General features: G+C 42.1%; 1 pseudogene; it reads right to left on the bottom strand.

Annotated features, from left to right (window-relative positions):
• LOC131827907 (heterogeneous nuclear ribonucleoprotein A1-like) overlaps window positions 1-16,663 on the bottom strand; it is a 176,785-nt pseudogene extending 160,122 nt beyond the window's left edge.
• Between the last annotated feature and the right edge of the window lie 458 nt (window positions 16,664-17,121).

Raw genomic sequence — 17,121 nt, 5'->3', positions numbered from 1 at the left:
ATCTTCCTTTGGCCCAAGTTTGGTGGTATATTACACATATTTTCCTAAAGGTTTAATAATATTAAGTATCCTATAATAAATGTTATAAATGCTATCAAATCTTGATATTTTATTTAATTAAAATGTAATATAAATGCTACAAAACCTTATTAATAAAAATGTGTCAGTATGGTTGACCAGGTTGGAGGTGGATGAAGGAAATACAGTATGAAGTGTTGAGGCACTTAATTTCTCACACAGATTAGAAATTAGAAAATTAATTTTAAAAATCAGGAGAAAGATCAAATTAAAAAGATAGTAGAAGTGAATTTCATCTTCATTTGTTTTTACTAAACTGTCAATAAATACAATTTAAAGTTGATCAATCAATGAACTGAAGTACAGCTCTTCCTTGGCTTAAAATGGGGTTACATCCCAATAAATTCGTCATAAACTGAAAATCTCAAAAATGCATATACTACATCTTACTTACCAAACATCATAGTTTAGCCTAGACTACCTTAAACATACTCAGAATTCTTATACTGGCCTACATCATCAAACACAAAACATATTTAATAATAAAGTATTGAATATCCCATATAATTTATTGAATACTGTACTGAAAGGGAAACACAAAATGGCTGTATGGTACAAAATGGTTGTAAGTCTATCTATTGTTTACCCTGGTGGTCATGGCAAATGAGAAGCTGTGGCTCACTGCTGCTGTCCAGCATCATGAGAGAGCATCTTAACATATATCACTAGCCCAGGAAAAGATTAAAATTCAAAGTACAGCTTCTACTGAATGCATATTGCTTTCACACCATCATAAAGTATAAGAATCATAAGTCAAGCCACATAAGTCGAGGACCATCTGTGTATGTTTATTATTTAGAATTATGCTTCCATAACATTAACAGAATTGGGTTGGGGGAATTTTGTTATTCTTGCTACATCATTCTATACTAATATTTTAATTTTTATATACATGTACTACAATAGCAATAATATAATAGGAGTATGAGTTCACCACTGTCCTGATCCAAGGGACAATTTCTGTTCTATCTAAACCCCACTTAGCCCCCATCTTGATCAAGAGACAAGGTTTTCTCTTTAGATCACAAGGATTGTATTTTCCCTAGTCTGCATCCCCAAAGGCATACAGTGGCAAATTATGGTCAGGACAGAATCTCCATGGCCCACACAAGTGTCGCTTTGACCCAGACATTCGTGGCCACAAGCAGCCAACCACTGGCTGTTGATGAAAACAATAAGACGGATAGCTGAGTAAGCCAATACTGGATTCCCTGGTGTTCTCCAGATGTCATGCCATCCCTCCTTCTCCAAATCATGCTGGAGGGTTTCTCATTCTTTGCTCTTCCCTCAGTCCTTCAAATGGCTTCCTACTTTCCCATTTCAGCCAGAATTTATAAAAATAGGGAAATTCATTCTGTTAGCCTGCTTCCATATCTTTCATCTAACTCTCATTTGACATTTTTATAAGCAGCTTTTTTTGCATTTTAAGATCTTAGTTGCTGCCTCTGAAGTGGTGACCCAAGCCCACAGATCTGAGCATTGGAGAAGGAAAAAAAAAACCCTCCAGACACAAGTCAGAGATATTAATGAGTCTAGAGAGGGTGAGAAACATGTAGGAAACACACAGATACAATCCAACTATGACACGAACAACAAAGATAATGAGAGTAACAATATTGCACAGATTTTAAAATTAAGGATTCTCTGAGACAAAAAAAAAGTCAGGAAAAACTTTGGAATGTCTGGAACCTCTGGAATGTCTCCACAAATCTGATATATATAATAAATACATTATTATTTTAAGGAAGTACATGTTTCATAAGTTTTATGATAAAATGGAAATGCCTTTGGGGTCCTCAGTCAGTTATAAGTGTCCAACTCTTAATTTCAGCTCAGGTCATGATCAGGCTCCACACTCAGTGCAGAGTTCTCTTGGGATTCTCTGCCTCTCTCTCTGTCCTTCCCCCAGCTCATGCTATCTCTCTCTTTCTCAAAAAATAAATAAAGTCTTTTCTAGAAATGGAAATTTGGGGTGGGGAGCAAGATGGCAAAGGAGTAGGAGACCTAAATTTCATCTGGTCCCAGGAATTCAGCTAGATAATTATCAAACCACTCTGAACACCTAAAAATTCAACAGGAGATCTAAGAAAAGAATAGCAGCAATTCTAGGAACAGAAAAACGACCACTTTTTGGAAGGGAGGAGGCACAGAGAAGTGAATCTGAGGCGATATATGGAAAGATAGACTGCGGGGGGAGCAGCCAGCTCCTGGCAAGTGGTAGAGCGCAGAGCACAAAATCAGAACTCTGCTTCACTGAGGAACATAACTCCAGAGGCTAAGCAGGGGAAAGAGCCATCATAGGGACAGTGTGCTCTCAGGACCTGTGGGGTCACAAAAATCCAAGGGTATCTGCATGTGGCAGAGCTCCCAGGTATCAGAGTGGGGAAGCTGGCTGCAGAGACAGAGCCAAGCAGTGGGCTTTCAGCTTAGGGTTTACCTTAAACCATGATCTGAGGCACAGTCGCACCACTACTCTTTAAGCAGGGACCCCCACAAGTGGCATATCTGGAGAGAATCCCTCCTTCCTCCTCTGAGAGGAGGCATGGGAGTGTACTGCAGGAATCTGCTGGGTTTGGAGACTCCAAACGGGGCCGTGCATCAGAGATCAAAACATTCGGCCACAGGCTGGGTGAGCACAGAGTGTGGCCAGAGACCAGGGAGATAGGAGGGATTAACAGCTTTTCTCTGAGGGCACACTGAGGAATGGGGCCCTAAGCTCTCAGCTCCTCTGGCTGGAGATTAGGAGGCTGCTCTCTTCATTCCTGTCCTCCAAAGTGGTAAAAGTGTTCAGGAAACAAAAGCTCCTGAGACCAAAACTGCACAGATTACTTAGCCTGGCTTCTGGCAAAGGCAGTGCAATTCCGCCTTGGGCAAAGACATTTGAGAATCAGAGCAACAGGCCCCTTCCCCAGGAGATCAGCAAGAACATCCATCCAAGATCAAGTTTACTGATCATTGAGAACTGCAAAACACCAGTGCTAGGGGAATATAGCACATAAATTCATGGCTTTTTTCTTCATGATTCTTTAGTCTTTCAAAGTTAAATTTTTAAAATTTTCGTTATTTTTTTCCTTTTTCTATTTTTTGAACGTTTTCTTTTTCCTATTTTAAACTATTTTAACTATTTTATCTTATCAATACCTTTTTAAAAATCTTTTTTAATTTTCATTTTTATAGTCATACTCTATCCCTTCATGTTTTTAGCCTTATTGTTTATATACATATAAGTGTTTCTTTCTTTAAAATTTTGGGATACACTTCCTTCTAACAGACCAAAGTATACCCTAAATCTAGCATATGGCTTTGTTCTAGTCTCCAATCTGATCACATTCTCTTCTTTTTCTTTTTTTTTGTTTTCATTTTTCAACCAAATTCTTATCAATTCCTTTTTTGAATCTTCTTAAATTTTCATCTTTATAATCATATTCCATTCCCTCATCATGTTTACCCTTATTTTTGTATATATATAATTTTTTCTTTCTTTAAAATTTGGGGAGGTAGTTTCTTCTAAGAGACCAGGATACAAATGACATGTCAGATAAAGGGCTAGTATCCAAAATCTATAAAGAACTTATCAAACTCAACACCCAAAGAACAAATAATCCACTCAAGAAATGGGCAGAAGACATGAAAAGACATTTCTGTAAAGAAGACACATGACTAACAAAAACATGAAAAAGTGCTCAATATCACTTGGCATCAGGGAAATACAAATCAAAACCACAGTGAGATACCACCTCATACCAGTCAGAACGGCTAAAATTGATAAGTCAGGAAACGACAGATGTTGGTGAGGATGCGAAGAAAGGGGAACCCTCCCATACTGTTGGTGGGAATGCAAGCTGGTGCAACCACTCTAGAAAACAGTATGGAGGTTCTTCAGAAAGTTGAAAATAGAGCTACCTTATGACCCAGCAATTGCATTACTGGGTATTCACCCCAAAGGTACAAATATGATCTGAAGGGGTACGTGCACACAAATGTTTATTGCAGCAATGTGCACAAAATCCAAACATGTAAAGAGCCTAGATATCTATCCATCAATAGATAAATGGATAAAGAAGTAGTGGTACATATGTACAATGGAATACTATGCAACCATCAAAAAAGGAAATCTTGCCATTTGCAATGACATGGATGGAACTAGAGGGTATTACACTAAGCGAAATAAGTCCATCACAGAAAGACAATTATCATATGATCTCACTGATATGAGGAATTTGATAAACAAGACAGAGGATCATAGGGGAAGGAAGGTAAAAATGAAACAAGAAGAAACCAGAGAGGGAGACAAACCATGAAAGACTCTTAATCTCAAGAAACAAACTGAGGGTTGCAGGAGGGGGTGCGTGGGAGGGATGGAGTGGCTGGGTGCTGGACATTGGGGAGGGTATGCATTATGGTGAGGAAAAAAAAATTTTTTTTAATTAAAAAAATGGAAATTGGCTTGTGACTGGCTTGTGTCTGGAGGCCTTTGTACCTTGCCTACACAAAAGCTAAAAATAAATCTACTGGCAGTATGGATAAATAACTTGATTTTAAAAATACATTTAAACATGAGTATATTATCTTCTTCCTCTGTTACCTCTTCTCATTCCTTTCTGAACAATTCAATCCAAAAGCCCTGGGTGAGGAAAGAACTTGCAGTGGTCGAGTAGGGTTTTGGAACATTACCAGGGAAAGGAAAGCATTCTTATGTGGAGGGGAGGGGAAAGGGGATGGAGAGGATGGAGGGAAACAGTCCTAGATGACTTGCTGAAAACCAGGTGTGGCAACCAAGGCATTCACAAGAAATGGAGAAGGGTTGATGGTCCAGCCCAGTGTGTAATTTCAGACTTGAGCAGGACAAGAAGGGCAGCAATGCTGGTTATCAGAGCTATAGCTGAGTGAGGAGATCATCCATGGACACATGTGGGGGTAGCCCAGCACAAAGCATCAGAGTCTGAGCTGGGTAGGGAGATCATCTGTATAGGAAACTGACCCAGATGGGGCATCAGAGTCCAATTTTGGGTGTGGGGGCATCTGTGAAGCCTAGAGCAGTAGCAGATATAGGCACAGGTGTCAAAGTCCAGAGATGATGGGGACAGTATCCATGGGGTTTGGGGAAGCAGTGGTGAGAGGAAATTGATTATATAGAGAGGAAAGTTGATCAAATACATACAAAAGTAAAGACAGTGATATCTGTAGCTACAAATACAGAAAGGGAGAAAACTAGAATCAAATTAGGTTGTTGGACTGGAATTGAAGAGATCAATGTGCACTCATAGCTAGATATTGAAACAAATATAAGTATAAATGTATACGCACACACACACAAAATCACACAGAATCTCTCGTCTCTTTAGTGAGTAGGCCTGGAAGTAATGACACCCCAGAAGTAATGAACACATCTAATACCCAGCTTTCAATTTCTGACACTGTTTGGCACTAACAAGAAAGAAAGAAAAGAAAAGAAAACAAAGGAAATGGAACAAAACAAAATGAAATGAGGGTTCGTTAGAGAAATTGTTGATTCCAAGGCCAAAGCAAAGAAAATGTAAGAGCCTGGAACATCTTGTACCAGAATGCATGGAAGGGCTCAACGAATGATGGGGATGTGTCAAAAGGACAAAGAAGCAACCCTGAAAGGGCTTCCACTGGCCTAATGCAAGATAATTTGAGCATCATAATAATGATAGTAATAGATTATAACCCATTAACAAAACAGGAGTCTATGAGTCCTATACCCATACAAATGGATGGATAGATGGACGGAAGGAGAGAGAGAGAGAGAAGGAAGGAAGGAAGGAAGGAAGGAAGGAAGGAAGGAAGGAAGGAAGGGTTGGTTTGAAAAAGAACAGTGAATTTACCTTATCTCAAAATTTTTCTTCCAAAATACCTATTAATTACAGAGAGAAAAAATAACTTCATAGTGGAGAAGTCTGATGGACATCACTTTAATCAAGTAGCTAAAGTAAACATCATCAGATACAGAATAAATTGAAATTCTGCACCACTTAATAGGATGCAATGAGAAAAACTCAGCATCACATCTGGGATATTGCTGGCAAGAGTCCATAGTCTGAGTCTAATCATGAGGCAACATCAGAAAAATGCAAATTGAGGAACACTTTACAAAATAACTGGCCTGTTGTCTTCAGAGGTGTCAAGGTTATAAAAATCCAAGACAGGTTAAGGAACCATTCCAAATTGAAGGATATTTTAAATGAACATGACAAATAAATGCTATGGGAGAGTCTGGGTGTCATCATTTTGCTATAAAGGACATGAAAACTGGGGACACTGGGAGCATGTAAATGGACTGGGAGGAGTAGATCATGGTAATTAATGTACCAGCATTAATTCCCTGATCTGTGATTGGGATGACGTAGCACAGGGTACTCTACAAAATACACCATGTGTAATCTTGAGTGTTGCTCAGAATCACCTAGAAGATTTGTTAAAATACAGGTAGCTGAATTCCAGAGTTTCTGATTCAGGGGGTCTGGGATGGGGCTCAAGAATTTGCATCTCTAATGTATTATTAGGAGATACTGATGCTACTTTGAGAGCCACTGATAAAAGAGAATATCCTTGTTTTGGAAAAAACAAACTGAAGTATTCATAGGCAATGAGACTTACTATCAATGGTTCAGGACAAGAGCAGTTCTTTGTAATGTATTTGCAAGTTTTATTTAATTTTGAAATGTTTCAATGAACAAACAACCTCACCAATCCCAAAGCCATCAAATCAGAATTTAGGATGACTGAGCAGTGAGACAGCTGTGGTTGAGAAGCGCCCAGTACACTACTTCCTAATGGGTAGTGCAAAGTAAAGTAAACAAGATAGGAGAGGGGCCATTGAAGGCATTTAAGAGAACCAAGTGTTTTTAAGTTCTTAAAAACATTTGTTGACAAAACAAACAAAAACACCACACATTTGTTGACAACAAATATGCAAGTCACTCCATCTCTAAACACTAGAATAGGTGTGTCCTTTATTAAAAATTTGAGTCTTCAATGGCTATTTCCCTTCATATCTCCAAATTCCTCCTTGTCCATTTTACTCATACCTCAGGCTCTACATTAAAGAATTAGGAAACACATCTAATAAAAGAGCTGATACCCCTCCAAAAAAATCATCTGATACCATGTTAAAAGGTTAGGCAAGAAAATAAAATCAATCAATTGGATTTAAGCCGTTGAATACTCTTCAATCCATACCTTTCCCAAAGGTTTGCAGGGTCCTCCACCTACCAGTTATGTGACCCTAGGCAAGTTTTCTGTCCTCTCTATAGCTCCATTTTCCCGTACATAAAATGAGAATAATAATAGCACCTATACCTCAATGGAGTATTATGAGGACTAAAAAAATGTAATGGACTTAGAATAAGCCTGGAATGTCATAAGCCCTTGTTAACTGTCATAGGCTGTTGTTTCAAGTTTGGTAACATAAAATACTTTTTGGATTGGTAATGGCCATCCCAGCACGGATCACACTCCCCTTACCCCTTTATATGTGAAGCTAGAAAGCTTCTGGGCAGAAATTCTACAAATTTGCATAGAAACCTAGGAGTTTCCTTCGAAAGAAGATACAAAGATGCTGTTTTCAGACCATCTTTGGTGATTCTCACGGCTTTAACTCCTATCAGAGAGGCAGTAAATTGTGCTGGTAGGAGACTGGACTCCAGTGATGGAGTCTGGGGTCTGAGTTTCACCATGTACTGTCTCACCTTCAGCAAGTTACTTAACCTCTGTTTCCCTCTTTGTAAAATGGAAGAGATGATAATAATATCTACTTCATAAGATTGTTGGGAAGACAAAGGAGATAATTTATACCAAGCAACTGTCATAGTTCTTAACATAAAATAAACACATAATAAAACTTCTGGGCACAAAGTGTGGCCTTCTGACAAGCTGTAGTCAGTGACATGATGTGTGTCACTTCTGCAGGGGAGGAAAAATATTTTTTCTGACCCTCTTATGTTCAATATTTGAAGACCGCAAGTTAAACTGACCAAAGATAGGCGCTGCATAGAAAAGAACTGAAAACCCAAAGAAGTAATTAGGCTTGAGAGCATATGTAACATTTTAACAAAGGCTGAGAGATTGTGGAAAAGTGACACGACAAAGAAAAAGATGTTTGGGCTTTTAGGGATGGAAAGTCGTGATAAGGTAAAGATATATGAAACGCTAACGGAATGTGAGGTGTTTTTTTTTTTTTTTCTAGTAAAGCTATTATGCAGACTCAAGTTAGTACTATCTCTGTTGATAAGAGTCATCTACAGTGATTAAAAGTTATTCTCTTTAGGAGTTGAAGAGAAAAGGATGGATACCTTCACATAGGGAAATGCATGCCTGCTTCCAGGCAGGAAGTAAGAGGGCACAGATTCCTCCTCTGTTTGCTATTCCTCAAGTGCCTTGAGCTCAAAATAATCCTCATGCCAAAGTAGTATATTTTGGAATAGCATATTCTGATCGCCTTCACTTCTAAGCTGAACCATTTAATTACCAGTACTAGATCCTCAAGAACACATTCCCTCCGACATGATGACCCACAAATTTCTAGACAACAGCTGCTAGGTGAGCTTGGGGCCATGAGGACTTACAGTAAAAGGTGAGCCACCTCTGTGACGTCCACGGGCACCCAGCCTGGGCAAGAATAGATATGAACCTTTATTATGTATGCCACTGAAATTTAGGAGTTGTTTCTTACCACAGTATAACCTACCCTACCAGACTGAAGGAAAGCCTATCTTGAAGGAGGAGGGAATTTGGATTGTTGACCTCGTCCTGGGTTGGGGATAGGGACTGTTTCTGAGTGTGGTGGGTGGCTGAGACTGAAAACCGTGTTACAGATGTCGGAATAGTTATCCATTGCCATGTAACATATTATCTCAAAACTTACTGGCCCACATGCACAGACCTCCATGCCATCCTGTCAGTACTCAAAGCTGGATCTCCCACCTCTCCCAGCTCCCTTGCCCTTCCTCCTCCTGTCTATTGATACATACTCTCCAGCACATGAGGATTCCATAAGGTATCAGGTGCAAGTCAAGCTTCTGTGAAAGGGAAGACAAAATCAGCTGACTGTGTCTCAACACTTAGAAAAACACATGGATAAAAGACCCCCAGGAAACACAGACACCTGCAAAGGGGTGGGCGGGGAGCTGGAGCCAGCAGTGATTCACACCTGCAGCCTTGGTTGGTGCGGTGAACCAGCACATAAAATTGGAGTCTCCCACCGACTACCCTTTCTCCTCACCTGACCATCTGCCCACTGATGTTTCAACTGCTTATTTCTCACTGCTTCCCAAAGGTGTTTTCAACATAGTCTTAACAACAATCATATAGACACATTATTTTAAAAATATATACAAGAAAGAGACCACTAGAGAATGTGTTGTCCAACTCCTCCATCTTCCCCTTGAGCTACATCTGGGCCACCAAACACCGTCCCAGCAAATCCTAACGTAAGTGGACAGGTCTAATAAGGGCCCTGATTTAATAGCCTAGAATTCAGAAACCAGAAAGATATGAAAATATATATATATACATATAATGCAAAGAGCCACAAGTGATTTAATATTAACAGGCAAGTACCCCTCCTTCCCAAGGAGAAACATGACAGGTTAGTGGTCCCTCCTGTCCCCAATTCCATGCCCACATAATTGCTTCAGGAAAAACAGACTGGAAACTACTGGCATATTCTACTCCCCGATAGCCTGCCACCCCCACAGGCAGTGTTTCCAATCAGGGTGTGAGTAAATGGAGATGATAGAGTTCTTCCCTGGAGACACAGAGGTATCATTTGCAGAGAAATGGAACAGGGTGGAAAAGGGATGTGAAAAATCATCAAACTGCTCCCCAGGCATGGTCAACAAGATAAGTTAAAGCCATCATTTCAAGGTTAAGTTGGGAGACAAACACATACGATGCTATAAATACAGTGTCCCTTTGGGCACTATGGCATAGATCATAACAGGCCAAGGGCTAAATGGGGACACATGGTGGGTGCCCATCTCTGTCAAGCCTGATGGACTGACAGGCAGACAAATATGAATTGCAAGCCTCGCAGTCAGGCCCTGCCCTGGGTGAAATTTCATTAAAACGCACATCAAGGATCAAATGGTAGGGAATGAAGAGTAAAAACAAAACAAAACGAACAAACAAAAAAACCCGAGCAACAGCCAACCTGGGGGGTTGGTAAGAAGAAGGAAAGTTAGCATTATCCAGGAACCAATACTAGCTTCTCCCTGGCTGCCTGATGTTCAACAACTTGGCAGTCTCCTTCTGAGGGCCATGAGACCTCAAATCATCCTGCTTCACAGTCTTGGGAGGGACTCGTGAGATAATGTCAACACCAAGAACCACCTCACTGCGTACGTGCCAGGCACTGCGCTAACTGCTAAGTGCCTATTCTCTCATTTCACAATCCTGGGGGTTGAATGAAGCAGGTATGATCCATCCCACTTCACTAACGCAGAAGCTGGAGGTCCGAAGAGTTTGTTCAGGTAAAGACAGCATTTGAATCCAGATATTTCCAACTCCAAAGCTTATGCTTTTATCCCTGATGCTGCTGCCTCAACTCTTGGACTATCACAAGCTACCTGGCTCTCCCCACCACCACCCTTCACAGCAGCTGGGCTAAGAGTGGCACACACAATCTGGCACTCCAACCCCATGCCCATTTGTCACTAATGAAGAATTATGGGTCTGCACCCCACTGATAATCCTGCTGAGAGCAGCGCTTCCAGGCAGCCTCTTCCAACCCATCCAAGGGCTGCAGGAACAACCAAGTGGACACACGTGGTTAGTATAATGTTCCAAGTGAAGGTGATGGCCAGAATGGGAGTACCCGTAAGAAAAGGATTCTCATCACTCCCTTGGTCCCATGTGTCGCCTCTCCATTCCTATAGCTACTCGCTTAGTTCAGGTGCTCTGTATCTCCTCTAGGCTACACTGGGCCACAGAGGTCTCCCAGCACACATCTGAGCATGCCTCCTTCCACTCAGAGTCCTTCAGGGGCTCCCCAATGCCCCCAGGATCAAGGAAATCCTCCTCAGCCAGAACCCTCCCAAAGGTCCTCACACCCCGTGGCCACCTGCAGAAGACCCTCTCAGTTTACAAGATTTGGCTCAAGCACACACTTGAGTTCTGAAGTTGAGATTAAAAGGAATAGGAGGGAAAATGTCAGCTCTGGATTGACTCGGCTCGGTATTATTTTACTTACTATAAACATTTCCATGATTTTAAGTCATGATGAAGTCAAGGGTAATAAATACATAAAGGGGGGGGGGGAGAGGATACTTCATGCTCTGCACCTTCCTGCTCTCATCTGTGTGGGACCCAGCATCCAGAACTCCTTACTGCCCTCACTGAGCCAGTTCGATTGCACCCGTGCCCTCCTGGAAGACAGGAACTTTCTCTTAGGTCACTGAATCTGTAGGGAGAATGCCACATCGGAATACCATTTGAAGAAAAAAATGAATAAACGATGGAATGACTGTGTCGCCTGAGAGATGTTCACTGTATGGCGAACTGACAGCTGTCAGCGTGGGCAAGGGCTCCCCAAGTCCGTGGGGGGAGTTCTCCAGAAAGAAACACTGTTGATAACTTAAATAAGAAGGTCTAGATTGGTGTTCCTCAAGATGTGATCTGTGAAATTGCTCAGGACACAGGGCGCATTTCTTCAGTAAGTATACAGCACAAGTTTAAAAAAAGTCTTTGAGTACCAGGGGTTGTATGCAAGTGATGAACACTTGAAACTCCTATTGCACTATATGTTAACTAGCTGCAATTTCAGTAAAACCATGGGGGGGGGGGGCGGAGCGGGAGAAGGAAAAAAAAGTCTCAGACTTAAGAAATGTTACTACCAAAAACAATGTGCCAGTCTTTGCTGGATATTAACAAACCAACTCTAAAGAGACATTTTTGAGACAATTAGGGAAATTTCAACAACAATGGAGTGTGAGAGATTGTTAAAGATTATCATGTATTTTGTTAGGTGTGATAATGGTATTGTGGTTGTGCTAAAAAAAAAAAAAAAAAAAAAAAAAAGTCCATATTGGATATGGGTGAAATAATCTCTGAAAATTGCTTTAAAATACTCTAACTTAAAAAAATTGTGCAGGGAAAAAAATGGTATAGGCAGAGGCGGATGAAACAACATTAGGAAAATGTATTGCTAATTATTGGAGCTGAATGAATACATATGGGATTCTTTATTCTGCTTTTGTATGTACTTTCAAGAATTTCCACAGTAAAAAGTCTTTAAAAATAAATTTAAATAGGCTCCTAAATTTCAAAAAGAAAAAAAAAAATGTAGCCCATGAACTGTATGGGAAACACCTGGTGCTTGTTAAAATGAAGATTCCAGGCTGCTCTGACCAGTCAGGGGGAGGGCAGTGGCCTTGAAGCTTCCAGTTACAAGTGAACCCTATTCTTCCTCCAGATCTAGCAAACCTTGGTTCTGATGAGGGTTCCACTGAGGATGACCACATATCCGATTTGCCAGGAACCGGGTTGGATTGTATCTGGTGTCCCCCCTTCCCTCTCAGGAGTGTCCCAGTCGGGACAACAAAGCACACAGTCATCCTAGTTGGAGTGAGCCACGTTCACGCTCCACAGGCTGCCCTGAACTGCATGTGCTGAAAGCCCACTTGTCTGCCAAGGTCCAGCTCAAGCACCCCTAAGACCTTCTCTGAGGACTCCAAGTGAGAGAAGTCCTCCACCCTTTCAACCACAGACCCAAGCCAACAGAGAGTACACAGCGCTGGCCTCAAGTATATCCATCTACCGGGAAGGCTGCGAGAATTGTGACATAGTAAGGAACAGTGGATTGGTCTCTGTCCTGGTTCCTGGCTCAGAACTGCTAAATCCTTTGAAATTTCCTAAGCGATAGCAGTAAGAGTAGTGTCTTTATTACACATAATAAGCCGCTTTCAAACACCCCTGAGTTTATGCTAACGAGGGGTCTCCTGGCGGATGAGAGCAGTTTGCCAGAGGAACCAACTAAGGGATCAGAGGGCTGGACCTTTCAGTCCCAGCCCGGGGAAGTGGGAGGGAGTAGGGCTAGAGATGGAACCAATGGACCATGATGCAATTAACTGTGCCTCCATAATGGAACCTCGATAAAAACTCTAAACCACGGGGTTCAGAGAGCTTTCCAGGTTGGTGAGGTGCTGGGAAGGTGATATGCCCATACAGGGTCTGGCAGCTCCAACCTCCAAGCTCCCTGCCACACACCTCGCCTGATGCATCTCTTCCATCTGTCTGTTCCTGAATTGTATCCTTTTTAATAAACTGGTAATCGTAACTAAAGTGTTTCCCTGAGTTCTGGGAGCAGTGATAGCAAATTACCAAGCCCAAAAAGGGGAGTGTGGGGAACCTTCAATTTACAGCTAGTCGGTCAGATGTGCAGGAGGCCTGTTTCTCGAGATTGGCATCCGAAGTGGGGGCAGCCTTGTGGAACGGAGCCCTTAACCTGTGGGGTCTGTGCTAACTCCAGGTGGTGTCAGAACTGATTTGTAGGAAACCCAGTTGGTGTCCAGAGAGTTGGAAACTGATTGGTGTAGAGAAACCTCCCACACATTTGGTGTCAGAAGTATTGTGGGTAGAAAAACTGTTTTCTTTTAATGATCATCCCTAGTTTGCATGTCTTTAGCCTGGGGACTCCTTAAAAGCAAGGACTCTGTTTTTCTCTCTCCAATGCTGATAAGTGTTAATTTGATAAATGAATAAACAAACAAATGAAGCACCTCATGAGATATAACTGCGTTAACTTAAATACTGACTTACCATCATGATGAAATGTTAGGTAGCCTTAATTTAAGATGCCTAGTGCTAAATCTGGGTAAAAACAGGGGGAACATGTGACATAGCCTGTGGGGGAAAAGACCAAAATTCCACAAAGTATGTGTACTCTAACAGGAAAGATGTATATGTCTATTATTTTTTATGAGACCAAAAGGTAATATGCAAGAAAAAAAGTGAGCTTCTCACAACAGTATTTGTATTTTGTGTATTTACGTTTTTCCAAATATTCTTTTCTTTAAGATTTCATATATTTATTCGAGAGATAGAGCATTCACATTCGTATACAAGCAGGGGCGAGGGGCAGTGGGAGAAGCAGACTTCTGGCTGAGCAGGGAGCCTGACACAGGGCTTGATCCCAGGACCCTGGGATCAGGACCAGAGCCAAAGGCAGACACCCAACCACTGAGCCACCCAGGCATGTTTGTTTGTTTGTTTGTTTGTTTGTTTCCTTTAAGGAAAGAAGAAAATGAGAAAAACAGCTTGGAATCTGTTTTGGTCTGGTGGGTGGTAAAGATCAGGACTCCAGCATCACAGGGCCCCTCCCAAGGCCCCTCCCAAGGCTCCCACCAACCCAACAGAGGAGAAAAAGCTTACAATGTTGCCTGTGGCACTGGGGGCAGGGCGGGGGAAGTGGAGACAAATCCTTTTCCACAGAACCCACAGGTTTCCCCTGGCTGAATTTAGTAAGACCTCCAACCCCTAAGACAGGGAGTCTTAGTAAACGTACATGTTCTTCATGCTACGCAGACCCTTGTGCACAGAGGTATTTAAAAGAACAAAGAGCTTAAACAGTCACTTGGTCTGTACTGAGAGTGTCCTGGGCTTTCCAATCATCCTGCGAGAAACCTGCTCCAGTATGAACAGGTAGCAATCTAATATACTGTGCAGCAAGCACCATTATTTTCTTCTCAATCTATTTTACCTGCCACATCTCTCAGGGGCAGATTGGAAAATATGTGGTAATTATATATTGATAGAACGTGGGAGCAGGTTATATACGGACCCATTGTATCTGGCTTCCTTATTAACCAGCTAAAATGTGCTCTGTGGGATCTTTTTTTGCTCTTTAAGGAATCTCTAGAGCTGAGCTATTATTTTGCTGTTTATGATTTTTTTTCCTTACTTGTAAAAATTGTCCGGCTTTACCACAACCTCCCATGTACCACGCCACGATGGGGCTTTGAAGCACAGCCCCGGTGTCATCGTCCCTGGCAAGGATCCCACCCGAAGCCAGCGACTTCCACACAAAGACACACCACAACTTCACTGGGCTGGCTTCCCAGTCCCTTGCAACACCTCATCAAGGAAGAGTTAGTCAGTATGAAAAATACTTATTAAGAAAAAGTCAATGAACCGTATTTGTGAGCCTTCCAAACAAATAAATTCTTTTTTTCTTTTCCTTTTTTTTTTTTTTTTTTTTTTTAAAGAGACAGAGTAAGCTATGGGTTTAAGAATAGGTTTTCCTCACAAACACTAATGATAGTAGCCCTCAGTGAAACAGCCACAGGAAAACAAGAACGGGCACCTCTGGGAAGCTTAATGGTCTTTACTTAGCTGATTTGTCTGGAATGGTTAAGCAAAGGGAGAGGGAGGAGGGAGGAGGGAGGCATGAGGGAGGAAGATGGAGGGGTAAGGAATGAGGAGGGCTGAGGTGGGGGGAGGCAGGGGGCTCTGGTTAAAGACATCTAAGTAAAAGGCAGGTGCAAAGCCAGTGGTAATCCACAATCACTTTGGGACTGCTGCCCAGGGGATCTAAATGGATGGTTGGTCACTCTGAGTGATCTAAATGGATCTCAAGTCGAGAAGAAATGTGAGAAGGCATATAATCCACAGACGGAGCATGCAGCCAAGCTGTTCCAACCCTGTCGCTCAGCATGCGCTCACAGAGCATTTCCTGGGCACCCAGTCCCAGCGGGAGTCTCACTGTCCCCAGCTTCCCTGACCTCAGGCTCCCCTATGGAAAGGTGACAAGTTGGACTTCCACAGGCCTTGCTTCTCCGTACCCTTTCCAACCCAGAAAATAAAAAGTGGGGAGACAGTGGATCACTTATATCCCATCCAGCTGTGACTGTGTACATGAAAAGAATCCACCCCAGACTGTTGCTTTTTTTCTTAGCCTGGTCTCATCTGTCTGTCTTTTGTGCCAAAAGCTATCCTTGGGTGGTAGAGCCAGATAACCGTGCAGGGAACTGGCTTCTGTCAGGTGGACCCGGAAGGGGCACAAGGAAACAGAACTTGCCCTTGAAGGGGAGACTCTGCCAGTTTAAAAATTCAAGCCCCCAAATCATCATCTAACATTAAATACAACCTACCATCACTTCTTGTAGGAAAAAGGAAAAAAAAAAAAAAAAAAACCACAGCCGTGTAATTGTAGCAATAAAGTAATTAGGGAGGCGCACTCCCTCTAAAATGAAACCACCAATACCATAACTTCCAGTTAAATTTAATTACTACCTTATTTTCTTTACAATAGATGACCCAGTTTTTGGACAATATTCTCAGAAAGAGATTACGTGTGGGTGTAAAACTCTGCCCTATCTTTGAGAAGCAGAGAGACCATTCACTGAGCTCACCTAATCCATCCAGATATAAATGTGTGCAAGGCGAATGGATAAGATACAGCCCTCTGAAGAAACACGCTCCATTCTTACACAAAGGCCCAATAGGCATGCAGTCCAATGTTTATGCCTCTAACAAAAAGCAATCCCATGGAGACCTGAGAGCTGATTGTCGGGCTTGCTGACTAACTTCCAAAAGGCAGCCTTGACCATTTATATGAAGAGCCCATCACCGCCAGCATAGGCACACCCCGCTATGCCCCCGGTCCCCGGTCCCCGCGTCCCCGGGCAAGGATGGGGCATTGGCATAGAACAGATCTATGTTTTGGCTGCTGTGCAGATTCTCATGACCTACAAAGTCCCTGATCTGGCAGGAAAGCAGAGAGGGTGGGTCCACTGATGCTTTGGCTTGTCCTTTCCATTCACCAAAGTTGTCCCAGGCTGAGCTGAGCATGATGCATAGTGACATGTGTATGACCATAAATGATGACATGCGCCGTGAATGGGTAACAGAGGCGTCCAGAGCATCCCAATCCCCGGCAGCCAGAACATCCCCAAAGACAAGATCAAATGTGTATGTCTTCTTTCATTATTTCCCATAATGAAAAGTGAGGGGGAGGGGATAAACTCCTACCCTCAAGGAGCTCCGAGACTAGGAGGGAAATAAATATGTAAACAGGCAATTATA

Source organism: Mustela lutreola, chromosome 3, assembly GCF_030435805.1.
Source record: "Mustela lutreola isolate mMusLut2 chromosome 3, mMusLut2.pri, whole genome shotgun sequence".
Classification (NCBI taxonomy): domain Eukaryota; kingdom Metazoa; phylum Chordata; class Mammalia; order Carnivora; family Mustelidae; genus Mustela; species Mustela lutreola.
This window is presented reverse-complemented; position numbering and strand designations above follow the sequence as displayed.